Raw genomic sequence first — 12,632 nt, forward strand, 5'->3', positions numbered from 1 at the left:
AAGTACACAAGCAAAACCTGATGAGGTACACCCCTATGTACTAATAGCAAAATCCAACCAAAAAACCTTTGATCTTCACGTGGTGTAGCTCCCTGGCAGTCAGGCCAGATGTTGGCTAATTGCCTTGTCCAAGCACTTGCCAATTCCGATGGATGCACATATCCCTTCATGGATTTCTTTCGCCAATTGACTTGATCTGCCTGTCTGTGTCACGTTAGGACTCGGTCCTGTTTTTGTCTTCAAACAAATCTCATATACGTTGATTCCGGCGGCAACACGCCTCAGCTCCACACGTGCTTCCAGGCCCACATGGCCACTACACGCCGCGACTCGTGGGGCGGCCTCAGTAGCTCTATCGATCATATCTCGCCAATCGCCGCGTACTCGCCGAGACCTCCGAACTGCACACGCGACGCGATGTAAATCCATCTGACCGATAACCCACTCTAGATCAACAATCCAGCAACCATCGAATAACCTAGCTCATGATAACATTTATTAAAATAAATCCGAAGCATACCGTTGATCATCCGAGGACCAAGCAATCACACGAGCACGACACCGAGATTTGTTAACGAGGTTCACCAATATGGCTATATCCCCGGGGCCTGACTACGAGCGCTCCTCCCCGTGACACCGTCACAATACCGCACCCTGTCGTTCTGGACACCGGCACATGCCACCGGCTTCCCCTGCGTTCCGGTGCTATTATGTTGGCATAGGTTACATCGTGTGTCTACCCCCGCTATATATGAGAGACCTAGGATACAAGTGTCCTATTAGGACACGACTTCACATCCTATGTAAACACAATACAACTCCTAGTTCAGCTGTAACCTACCTTGTACACAATATTCGACACAACTCTAACAGGCGGCGCCAATGCTTGGAGACGAGGGAGGCACGGAGGAGGTAGATCGGCTCGGGTGGTAGGCGCAGGAGGTCGTCATGGGGAAGAGGAAGAGGCGAAGCGGCGCTGCGGCCGGCGAGGTCATCTACTAGGATAACTGGTAGGAGTCGTTCGCTGCCGCCGACGCGCGCTGCCGGAGAGGGAATCCATGGCGATTATTGGGAGGAGTTTGGGGGATTATACAAGTCAGGCTGCTCGCATTTTTTGGTATTTTATACACCGTAATCTACGGTCTCCCTTCGACTTCATTCCATTCCATGGAAACAAATCAAGCGTTGATGGATACACATAGATTTTTATCAAAAATGATAAATCTCGGGCGTTCAGATTTTCAGCATGACAACCCAAACATTTTTTATGATAACTTTAGTTCGCGAGGTTGGCAAACATGGAAATTTTTCTGATAAAAAACAAACTGAAATAAAGTTGTCATGTTTTGACAATTAATGTTGCCACCTCGCGTCAACTAAAATTGCCATAAAAACTATTCGAAATAACATACTTAAAATCTGAACTTTTGGATTTATCGGATCCATATTTATTTATTTGTGAATGTATGCATAAAATAACATGATCTCATGCTCTGAATCTAACTGAGCAAACATTCTTTACGTTCAGCAACTAGGATGTAAGCCACCGTTCCCTGTGTCCGGGTTATGAACTTTCGTCCCATAGACCCGTGGTAGCAATAGAATGGGAAAAGTATACAGAAAAGAAGGCCAAACAATGTCTTGTAATGTCAGAAGGGGTCAAACCATTTTTTTTTAGAAACTTCCAGTCTATTCATTTTCAATCATGGCAGTACAATGAAAACCAAAATATAAAAAATGACATCCAGATTCGTAGACCACCAAGCGATGACTACAAGCACTGAAGCGAGCCGAAGGCGTGCCGCCATCATCGCTCCTCCCTCGCCGGAGGCGGGCACAACTTGTTGTAGTAGACAGTCGGGAAGTCGTTGTGCTAAGGCCTCATAGGACCAACACACCAGAACAACAACCGCCGCCGATGAAGAGAAGCTTAGATCGGAAGGATCCAATCTGAAGACACATGAACAAAGACCGGTTCCGAGCAGATCCACCAAAGACAACCACCGACCGAATCCTGCGAGATCCGTCGAAGACACACCTCCACACGCTCTCTGACGATGCTAGATGCACCATCGGGATGGGGGCTAGGCGGGAAGAACCTTATTCCATCTTCAACAAGCCGTTGTAGTCTTGTCTTCCTGAGTAGGACATAAACCCTAATAAAATTTAAGCACCTAAAAACGTAGCCCTCCCGCCTCCAAGGGCCGGGATCCATCACACACCCATGGCCCTAAGGTCACAGGAGACGTGGTAGATCGACGGCCCCGCTGACAGGAGGCAAAAACCCTAGCCGCCTTTCCTTGGAGGAGAGACGGAGGGAGGAGAGAGTGGCCAAACCATCAAACCTAGCTAATTTTCTCCCATATATGAAGGATTAGTAATAAGCATATATACATGCATATCTAAGAGCATAGGGGGCCACGGCCACTGCCAGTCCCCCTGCCTCCGCCACTGAGTACAACATGGAGCTCAGGGCCCGGCGGCGCGAAGGCGCCGTCTGTGGCTGGGACATCTTCCATGACAATGTGGCTTGGACGGTAGGCGCGATGGCAGAGAAGCCCGGCGAAGAAGACCTCGGGGGAGACCGCAATCGAGCAGCGGCGGTATAGGGCGGTGGCAGGACGGGTCCAGCGGTGACGAGGACAGCGTGGCCGAAATCAGGCGATGATCACCGGCGGGGCGGCGCGAGGGCTCGTGGTGGTTACGACTCAAGGGCGCCAGATTCATCGGCGGGCGGGATGGCGTGGCTTGGGCTGGTAGGCAGGGTGGCAGCGGCAACGCGGGCGGCTGGAATCAGGAGTGGTCACGGCTGGCACCGATGCGACTGCGATGGGAACTTTAAATTCTAGAGATTTAGATTCGGCGACAGTCGAGATGGTTTTACAGCAACAGCTGCTGGTGATGCAAATTTGCAACAACATTTTCTTACCTTGTTTGGCCTTTAGCCGGTTTTGAGAGTTGAAGGGGCAACTTAGCCGGTTTCATAGACGAGGGGTGTATATTAGACCCACTCAAAAAGTGGAGGATTGATATATTCACATCTCTCAAGTAAGAAACTCAACTTTCATGCATCTTACATTCCTAAAAAGTTGGTTTCAATTTTCTCAACATGTAAAGTGTTCACCCCAACATCCTCACCAAGAATATGTTGGGGAACGTAGCAGAAATTCAAAATTTTCCTACGTGTCACCAAGATCTATCTATGAAGAAATCAGCAACGAGGGGAAGGAGAGTGCATCTACATACCCTTGTAGATCGCTAAGCGGAAGCATTCAAGTGAACGGGGTTGAAGGAGTCGTACTCGTCGTGATCCAAATCACCGGAGATCCTAGTGCCGAACGGACGGCACCTCCGCGTTCAACACACATACAGCACGCTGACGTCTCCCATGCCTTGATCCAGCAAGGAGAGAGGGAGAGGTTGAGGAAGACTCCAGCCAGCAGCAGCACAACGGCGTGGTGGTGGTGGAGGAGCGTGGTGATCCAGCAGGGCTTCGCCAAGCACCGCGAGATATCAGGAGAAATAAAGGTAGGGCTGCGCCAGGGAGAGATCAAGAACTCGTGTGTCTTGGGCAGCCCAAACCTCAAGTATATATAGGGGGAGGGGAGGGGCTGCGCCCCCACCTAGGGTTCCCTCCTTAGGGGTGGCGGCAGCCCCCAGATCCCATCTGGGTGGCGGCCAGGTGGAGGGGAGAGGGAGGCGCACCAGGCATGGGCCCTAAGGCCCATCTGCCCTTGGGGTTTGCCCCCCTCCTCCCCTTAGGCGCCTTGGGCCCTTGTGGGGGGGCGCACCAGCCCACCTGGGGCTGGTCCCCTCCCACACTTGGCCCATGCAGCCCTCCGGGGCTGGTGGCCCCATTTGGTGGACCTCCGGGACTCTCCCGGTGGTCCCGGTACATTACCGATAAAACCCGAAACTTTTCCGGCGACCAAAACAGGACTTCCCATATATAAATCTTTACCTCCGGACCATTCCGGAACTCCTCGTGACGTCCGGGATCTCATCCAGGACTCCAAACAACATTCGGTAACCACGTATATCTATTCCCTATAACCCTAGCGTCATCGAACCTTAAGTGTGTAGACCCTACGGGTTCGGGAGACATGCAGACATGACCGAGATGACTCTTCGGTCAATAACCAACAGCGGGATCTGGATACCCATGCTGGCTCCCACATGTTCTACGATGATCTCATCGGATGAACCACGATGTCAAGGACTTAATCAATCCCGTATACAATTCTCTTTGTCTAGTGGTACGATACTTGCGAGAAAAGCTCGAGACTCGTGAGTCGCTCGAGATCGACTCGTTTTTTGACTCGACTCGAGATCGACTCGAAAAGAAACGAACTGAGTTTGAACACTTTATATAGCTCAACCAAGAAACGAGCTGATTTTGAGCTAATGTTGGCTCGCTCGATTTTAGCTCGATAGCTCGACAGAATATTATTATGTTAAATGATCATGCCTTATATTAAATGGAAATATGATAATTTATTACCATCTATGTTGTCCATAATTTTTCTCCATTTTATTTACCAACGAACATGGAAACTTAACTAAGTGCAGAGAAGATTTAAGCCTAATTATGGCACGTGGTCGACTATATGTTAAATAACCTATATTTTTGACAAAGGTTCCCAGCATATTCACCTTAATTTTTTAGTTTTTCATCCATAGATTCATATTTTTTTACCATCTCATTTAGCTCAAAACTAGCTCGAGATTGTTACAATCTGAGCACGAGTCATGTTCCACAACTCGATCATGAGCTTCACTCAGTTTGAGCTCGCTCAAATTTTCATATGAGTTGAGCTGAGCCAACTCCAACTCGCTCGAGCTCGACTCATTTCCAGCCCTAATCCCGATACCTTGTTCAATCTCGTTACCGGCAAGTCTCTTTACTCGTTCTGTAACACATCATCCCGTGATCAACTCCTTGATCACATTGTGCACATTATGATGATGTCCTACCGAGTGGGCCCAGAGATACCTCTCCGTTTACACGGAGTGACAAATCCCAGTCTCGATTCGTGCCAACCCAACAGACACTTTCGGAGATACCTGTAGTGTACCTTTATAGCCACCCAGTTACGTTGTGACGTTTGGCACACCTAAAGCACTCCTACGGTATCCGGGAGTTGTACAATCTCATGGTATAAGGAAATGATACTTGACATTAGAAAAGCTTTAGCATAAGAACTACATGATCTTGTGCTAGGCTTAGGATTGGGTCTTGTCCATCACATCATTCTCCTAATGATGTGATCCCGTTATCAACGATATCCAATGTCCATGGTCAGGCAACCGTAACCATCTATTGGTCAACGAGCTAGTCAACTAGAGGCTTACTAGGGACATGGTGTTGTCTATGTATCCACACATGTATCTGAGTTTTCTATCACTACAATTCTAGCATGGATAATAAACGATTATCATGAACAAGGAAATATAATAATAACCAATTTATTATTGCCTCTAGGGCATATTTTCAAAAGTCTCCCACTTGCACTAGAGTCAATAATCCAGTTCACATCGATATGTGATTAACACTCAAGGTCACATCCCCATGTGACTAACACCCAAAGAGTTTTGGGTTTGATCATGTTATGCTTGTGAGAGAGGTTTCAGTCAACGGGTCTGCAACATTCAGATCCGTATGTACTTCGCAAATTTCTATGTCATCTTGTAGATGCAACTACTACGCTACATTTGGAGCCATTTCAAATAACTGTTCTACTTGGAGCTTTTCTAAATTGTTGCTCCATTATACGTATCCGGTATCTCTATTTAGAGCTATCCGGATAGGTGTTAAGCTTGCATCGACGTAACTCTTTACGTCGAACTCTTTATCACCTCCATAACCGAGAAACATATCCTTATTCCTCTAAGGATAATTTAGACCGCTATCTGGTGATCTACTCCTAGATCACCTTTGTACCCTCTTGCCAAATATGTGGCAAGGCACACATCAGGTGTGGTACTCAGCATGGCATACCGTATGGAGCCTATGACAAAAGCACAGGGGACGACCTTCGTCCTTCCTCTTTCTTCTGCCGTGGTCGAGCTTTAAGTCTTAACTTCATACCTTACAACTCATGCAAGAACTCCTTCTTTGACTGATCCATCTTGAACACCTTCAAGATCATGTCAAGGTATGTGCTCATTTGAAAGTACCATTAAGCGTTTTGATCTATCCTTATAGATCTTGATGCTCAATGTTCAAGTAGCTTAATCCAGGCTTTCCATTGAAAAACACTTTCCAAATAACCCTATATGCTTTCCAAAAATTCTACGTTATTTCTGATCAATAATATGTCAACAACATATACTCATCAGAAATTCTATAGTGCTCCCACTCACTTCTTTGGAAATACAAGTTTCTCATAAACTTTGTATACACCCAAAAACTTTGATCATCTCATCAAAGCATATATTCCAACTCCGAGATGCTTACTCCAGTCTGTAGAAGGATTGCTGGAGCTTTGCATACTTGTTAGCATCTTTCAGGATTGACAAAACCTTCCGGTTGTATCACATACAACCTTTCCTCAAGAAAATCATCGAGGAAACAATGTTTTGACATCCTATCTGCAAGATTTCATAAATAATGCAGTAATCACTAATATAATTCCAACAGACTCTTAGCATCACTACGAGTGAGAAAGTCTCATCGTAGTCAACTCCTTGAACTTGTCGGAAAACATCTTAACGACAAGTCAAGCTTTCTTAATGGTGATACATACCATCATTGTCCGTCTTCCTTTTAAAATCCATATGTACCTAACAGCCTTACGACCATCAAGTAGTTCTTCCAAAGTCTACACTTTGTTTTCATATATGGATCCTCTCTCGGATTATATGGCCTCGAGCCATTTTGGAATCCAGGCCCACCATCGCTTCTCCATAGCTCGTAGGTTCATTGTTGTCTAGCAACATGACTTCCAAGACAGGATTACGTACCACTCTGAAGTAGTACGCATCCTTGTCATCCCACGAGGTTTGGTAGTGACTTGATCTGAAGTTTCATGATCACTATCATAAGCTTCCACTTCAATTGGTGTAGGTGCCACAGGAACAACTCCCTGTGCCCTGCCACACACTAGTTGAAGAGACGGTTCAACAACCTCATCAAGTCTCCACCATCCTCCCACTCAATTCTTTCGAGAGAAACTTTTTCCTCGAGAAAGGATCCGATTCTAGAAACAATCCCTTATTGCTTTCGGATCTGAGACAGGAGGTATACCCAACTGTTTTGGGTGTCCTATGAAGATGCATTTATCCGCTTTGGGTTCGAGCTTATCAGCCTGAAACTTTTCACATAAGCGTCGCAGCCCCAAACTTTTAAGAAATGACAGCTTAGGTTTCTCTAAACCATAGTTCATACGGTGTCATCTCATCGGAATTACGTGGTGCCCTATTTAAAGTGAATGTGGTTGTCTCTAATGCCTAACCCATAAACTATCGTAGTAATTCGATAAGAGAAATCATGGTATGCATCATATCCAATAGGGTGCAGTTATGATGTTCGGACACACCATCACACTATGGTGTTCCAGGCTGTATTAGTTGTGAAACAATTTCCACAATGTCTTAATTCTGTGCCAAACTCGTAATTCAGATATTCATCTCTATGATCATATCATAGATATTTTATCGTCTTGTCACGACGATCTTTCAACTTCACCCTGAAATTACTTGAACCTTTCAATAATTCAGACTCGTGATTCATCAAGTAAATATACTCAACATCTACTCAAATAATTTGTGAAGTAAGAACATAACGATATCCACTACACGCCTCAGCACTCATTGGACTACACACATCAAAATGTATTACTTCCAACAAGTTGCTTTCTAGTTCCATTTTACTGAAAACGAGGCTTTCAATCATCTTGCCCATGTGGTATTTGCATGTCTCAAGTGATTCAAAATCAAGTGAGTCCAAACGGTCCATTTGCATGGAGTTTCTTTATGCATATACACCAATAGACATGGTTCGCATGTCTCAAACTTTTCAAAACGAGTGAGCCCAAAGATCCATCAACATGGAGCTTCTTCATGCGTTTTATACCGATATGACTTACATGGCAGTGCCACAAGTAGGTGGTACTATCATTACTATCTTATATCTTTTGGCATGAACATGTGTATCACTAAGATCGAGATTCAATAAACCATTCATTTTAGGTGCAAGACCATTGAAGGTATTATTCAAATAAACAGAGTAACCATTATTCTCCTTAAATGAATAATCGTATTGCGATAGACATAATCCAATCATGTCTATGCTCAACGCAAACACCAATCTCGATGGTAGAGGGAGCGTGCGATGCTTGATCCCATCAAGCTTGGAAAAAAACTTCCAACACATATCGCCAGCTCACCTTCAGCTAGTCTCCGTTTACTCCGCAGCCTTTTATTTCGAGTTACTAACACTTAGCAATCGAACCGGTATCTAATACCATGGTCCTACTAGGAGTACTAGTAAAGTACACAATGTATATCCAATATACTTCTAACGACCTTGCCAGCCTTCTCATCTACCAAGTATCTAGGGTAATTCCTCCAGTGGCTGTTCCCCTTATTACAGAAGCCCTTAGTCTCGGGTTTGGGTTCAACCTTGGGTTTCTTCACTAGAGCAGCAGCTGATTTGTCGTTTCATGAAGTATCCCTTCTTTCCCTTGCCCTTGCCCTTCTTGAAACTAGTGGTTTCACCAACCATCAACAATTGATGCTCCTTCTTGATTTCTACTTTTGTGGTGTCAAACATCGCGAATATCTCAAGGATCATCATATATGTCCCTGATATATTATAGTTCATCACGAAGCTCTAGCAGCTTGGTGGTAATGACTTCGGAGAAACATCACTATCTCATCTGGAAGATCAACTCCCACTCGATTCAAATGATTGTTGTACTCAGACAATCTGAGCACAAGCTCAACAATTGAGCTTTTCTCCCTTAGTTTGCAGGCTAAGAAAATCGTCGGAGGTCTTATATCTCTTGACGTGGGCACGAGCCTGAAATCCCAATTTCAGCCCTCGAAATATCTCATATGTTTCGCGACGTTTCAAAACGTCTTCGGTGCCTCAACTCTAAACCGTTTAACTGAACTATCACGTAGTTATCAAAATGTGTATGTCAGATGTTCGCAACATCCACAGACGACGTTCGAGGTTCAGCACACTGGGCGGTGCATTAAGGACATAAGCCTTCTATGAAGCAATGAGGACAATCCTCAGTTTACGGACCTAGTCCGCATAATTGCTACTATCAACTTTCAACTAAATTTTCTCTAGGAACATATCTAAACAGTAGAACTAAAGCGCGAGCCACGACATAATTTGCGAAGACCTTTTGACTATGTTTAGGATAATTAAGTTCATCTTATGAACTCTCACTCAGATAGACATCCCTCTAGTCATCTAAGTGATTACATGATCCGAGTCAACTAGGCCGTGTCCGATCATCACGTGAGACGGACTAGTCATCATCGGTGAACATCTTCATGTTGATCGTATCTACCATACGACTCATGCTCGACCTTTCGGTCTCTTGTGTTCCGAGGCCATGTCTATACATGCTAGGCTCGTCAAGTCAACCTAAGTGTTTCGCGTGTGTAAATGTAGCTTACACCCGTTGTATGTGAACGTAAGAATCTATCACACCCGATCATCACGTGGTGCTTCGAAACGACGAACTTTCGCAACGATGCACAGTTAGGGGGAACACTTTCTTGAAATTTTAATGAGGGGTCATCTTATTTACTACCGTCGTTCTAAGCAAATAAGATGTATAAACATGATAAACATCACATGCAATCAAAAAGTGACATGATATGGCCAATATCATTTTTGCTCCTTTTGATCTCCATCTTCGGGGCTCCATGATCATCGTTTGTCCTCGGCATGACACCATGATCTCCATCATCATGATCCCCATCATTGTGTCTCCATGAAGTTGTCTCGCCAACTTATTACTTCTACTACTATGGCTACCGGTTAGCAATAAAGTAAAGTAATTACATGGCGTTGTACAATGACACGTAGGTCATACAATAAATAAAGACAACTCCTATGGCTCCTGCCGGTTGTCATACTCATCAACATGCAAGTCGTGATTCCTATTATAAGAACATGATCAATCTCATACATCACATATCATTCATCACATTCTTCTTGGCCATATCACATCACATAGCATACCCTGCAAAAACAAGTTAGACGTCCTCTAATTGTTGTTTGCATGTTTTACGTGGCTGCTATGGGTTTCTAGCAAGAACGTTTCTTACCTACGCAAAAACCACAACGTGATATGCCAATTGCTATTTACCCTTCATAAGGACCCTTTTCATCGAATCCGATCCGACTAAAGTGGGAGAGACAGACACCCGCCAGCCACCTTATGCAACTAGTGCATGTCAGTCGGTGGAACCGGTCTCACGTAAGCGTACGTGTAAGGTTGGTCCGGGCCGCTTCATCTCACGATGCCGCCGAATCAAGATAAGACTAGTAACGGCAAGATAATTGACAATATCGACGCCCAGAACTACTTTGTGTTCTACTCGTGCATAGTAACTACGCATAGACCTAGCTCATGATGCCACTGTTGGGGAACGTAGCAAAAACTCAAAATTTTCCTACGTATCACCAAGATCTATCTATGAAGAAACCAGCAACGAGGGAAAGGAGAGTGCATCTACATACCCTTGTAGATCGCTAAGCGGAAGCGTTCAAGTGAACAGGGTTGAAGGAGTCGTACTCGTCGTGATCCAAATCACCGGAGATCCTAGTGCCGAACGGAGGGCACCCCGCGTTCAACACACGTACAGCCCGGTGACGTCTCCCATGCCTTGATCCAGCAAGGAGAGAGGGAGAGGTTGAGGAAGACTCCATCCAGCAGCAGCACAACGGCGTGGTGGTGGTGGAGGAGCGTGGTGATCCAGCAGGGCTTCGCCAAGCACCGCGAGATATGAGGAGAAATAGAGGTAGGGCTGCGCCAGGGAGAGATCAAGAACTCGTGTGTCTTGGGCAGCCCAAACCTCAAGTATATGTAGGGGGAGGGGAGGGGCTGCGCCCCCACCTAGGGTTCCCTCCCTAGGGGTGGCGGCAGCCCCTAGATCCCATCTGGGTGGCGGCCAGGTGGAGGGGAGAGGGAGGCGCACCAGGCATGGGCCCTAAGGCCCATCTGCCCTTAGGGTTTGCCCCCCTCCTCGTCTTAGGTGCTTTGGGCCCTTGTGGGGGGCGCACCAGCCCACCTGGGGCTGGTCCCCTCCCACACTTGGCCCATGCAGCCCTCCGGGGCTGGTGGCCCCACTTGGTGGACCTCCGGGACCCTCCCGGTGGTCCCGGTACATTACCGATAAAACCCGAAACTTTTCCGGCGACCAAAACAGGACTTCCCATATATAAGTCTTTACCTCCGGACCATTCCGGAACTCCTCGTGACGTCCGGGATCTCATCCGGGACTCCGAACAATATTCGATAACCACGTATATCTATTCCCTATAACCCTAGTGTCATCGAACCTTAAGTGTGTAGACCCTACGGGTTCGGGAGACATGCAGACATGACCGAGATGACTCTCTGGTCAATAACCAACAGCGGGATCTGGATACCCATGCTGGCTCCCACATGTTCCACGATGATCTAATTGGATGAACCACGATGTCAAGGACTTAATCAATCCCGTATACAATTCCCTTTGTCTAGTGGTACGATACTTGCCCGAGATTCGATCGTCGGTATCCCGATACCTTGTTCAATCTCGTTACCGGCAAGTCTCTTTACTCGTTCCGTAACACATCATCCCGTGATTAACTCCTTGATCACATTGTGCACATTATGATGATGTCCTACCGAGTGGGCCCAGAGATACCTCTCCGTTTACACGGAGTGACAAATCCCAGTCTCGATTCGTGCCAACCCAACAAACACTTTCAGAGATACCTGTAGTGTACCTTTATAGCCACCCAGTTACGCTGTGACGTTTGGCACACCCAAAGCACTCCTACGGTATCCGGGAGTTGCACAATCTCATGGTCTAAGAAAATGATACTTGACATTAGAAAAGATTTAGCATACGAACTACATGATCTTGTGCTAGGCTTAGGATTGGGTCTTGTCCATCACATCATTCTCCTAATGATGTGATCCCGTTATCAATGACATCCAATGTCCATGGTCAGGAAACCGTAACCATCTATTGATCAACGAGCTAGTCAACTAGAGGCTTACTAGGGACATGGTGTTGTCTATGTATCCATACATGTATCTGAGTTTCCTATCAATACAATTCTAGCATGGATAATAAACGGTTATCATGAACAAGGAAATATAATAATAACCAATTTATTATTGCCTCTAGGGCATATTTCCAACAGAATATGCATTTGAGTTTTCTCTCTCACTAAGCCATGTAAAATCTGTCACATAAGTGAATGTCTCTACTAAGGCCATGCATTTAAGTCTTCTCTCCTACTAAGTCGTGCAAAATCTGCCACATAAGCTAATGTCTCCACTAAGGTCATGCATTTAAGTATTCTCTGCCACTAACCTATGCAAAATCTGCCACATAAGCGAACTTACAAATTACAATTATTTTTGCATTCACATCATACATGCATGTTA

The sequence above is a fragment of the Triticum aestivum genome, chromosome 2A, assembly GCF_018294505.1.
Source record: "Triticum aestivum cultivar Chinese Spring chromosome 2A, IWGSC CS RefSeq v2.1, whole genome shotgun sequence".
Lineage (NCBI taxonomy): Eukaryota > Viridiplantae > Streptophyta > Magnoliopsida > Poales > Poaceae > Triticum > Triticum aestivum.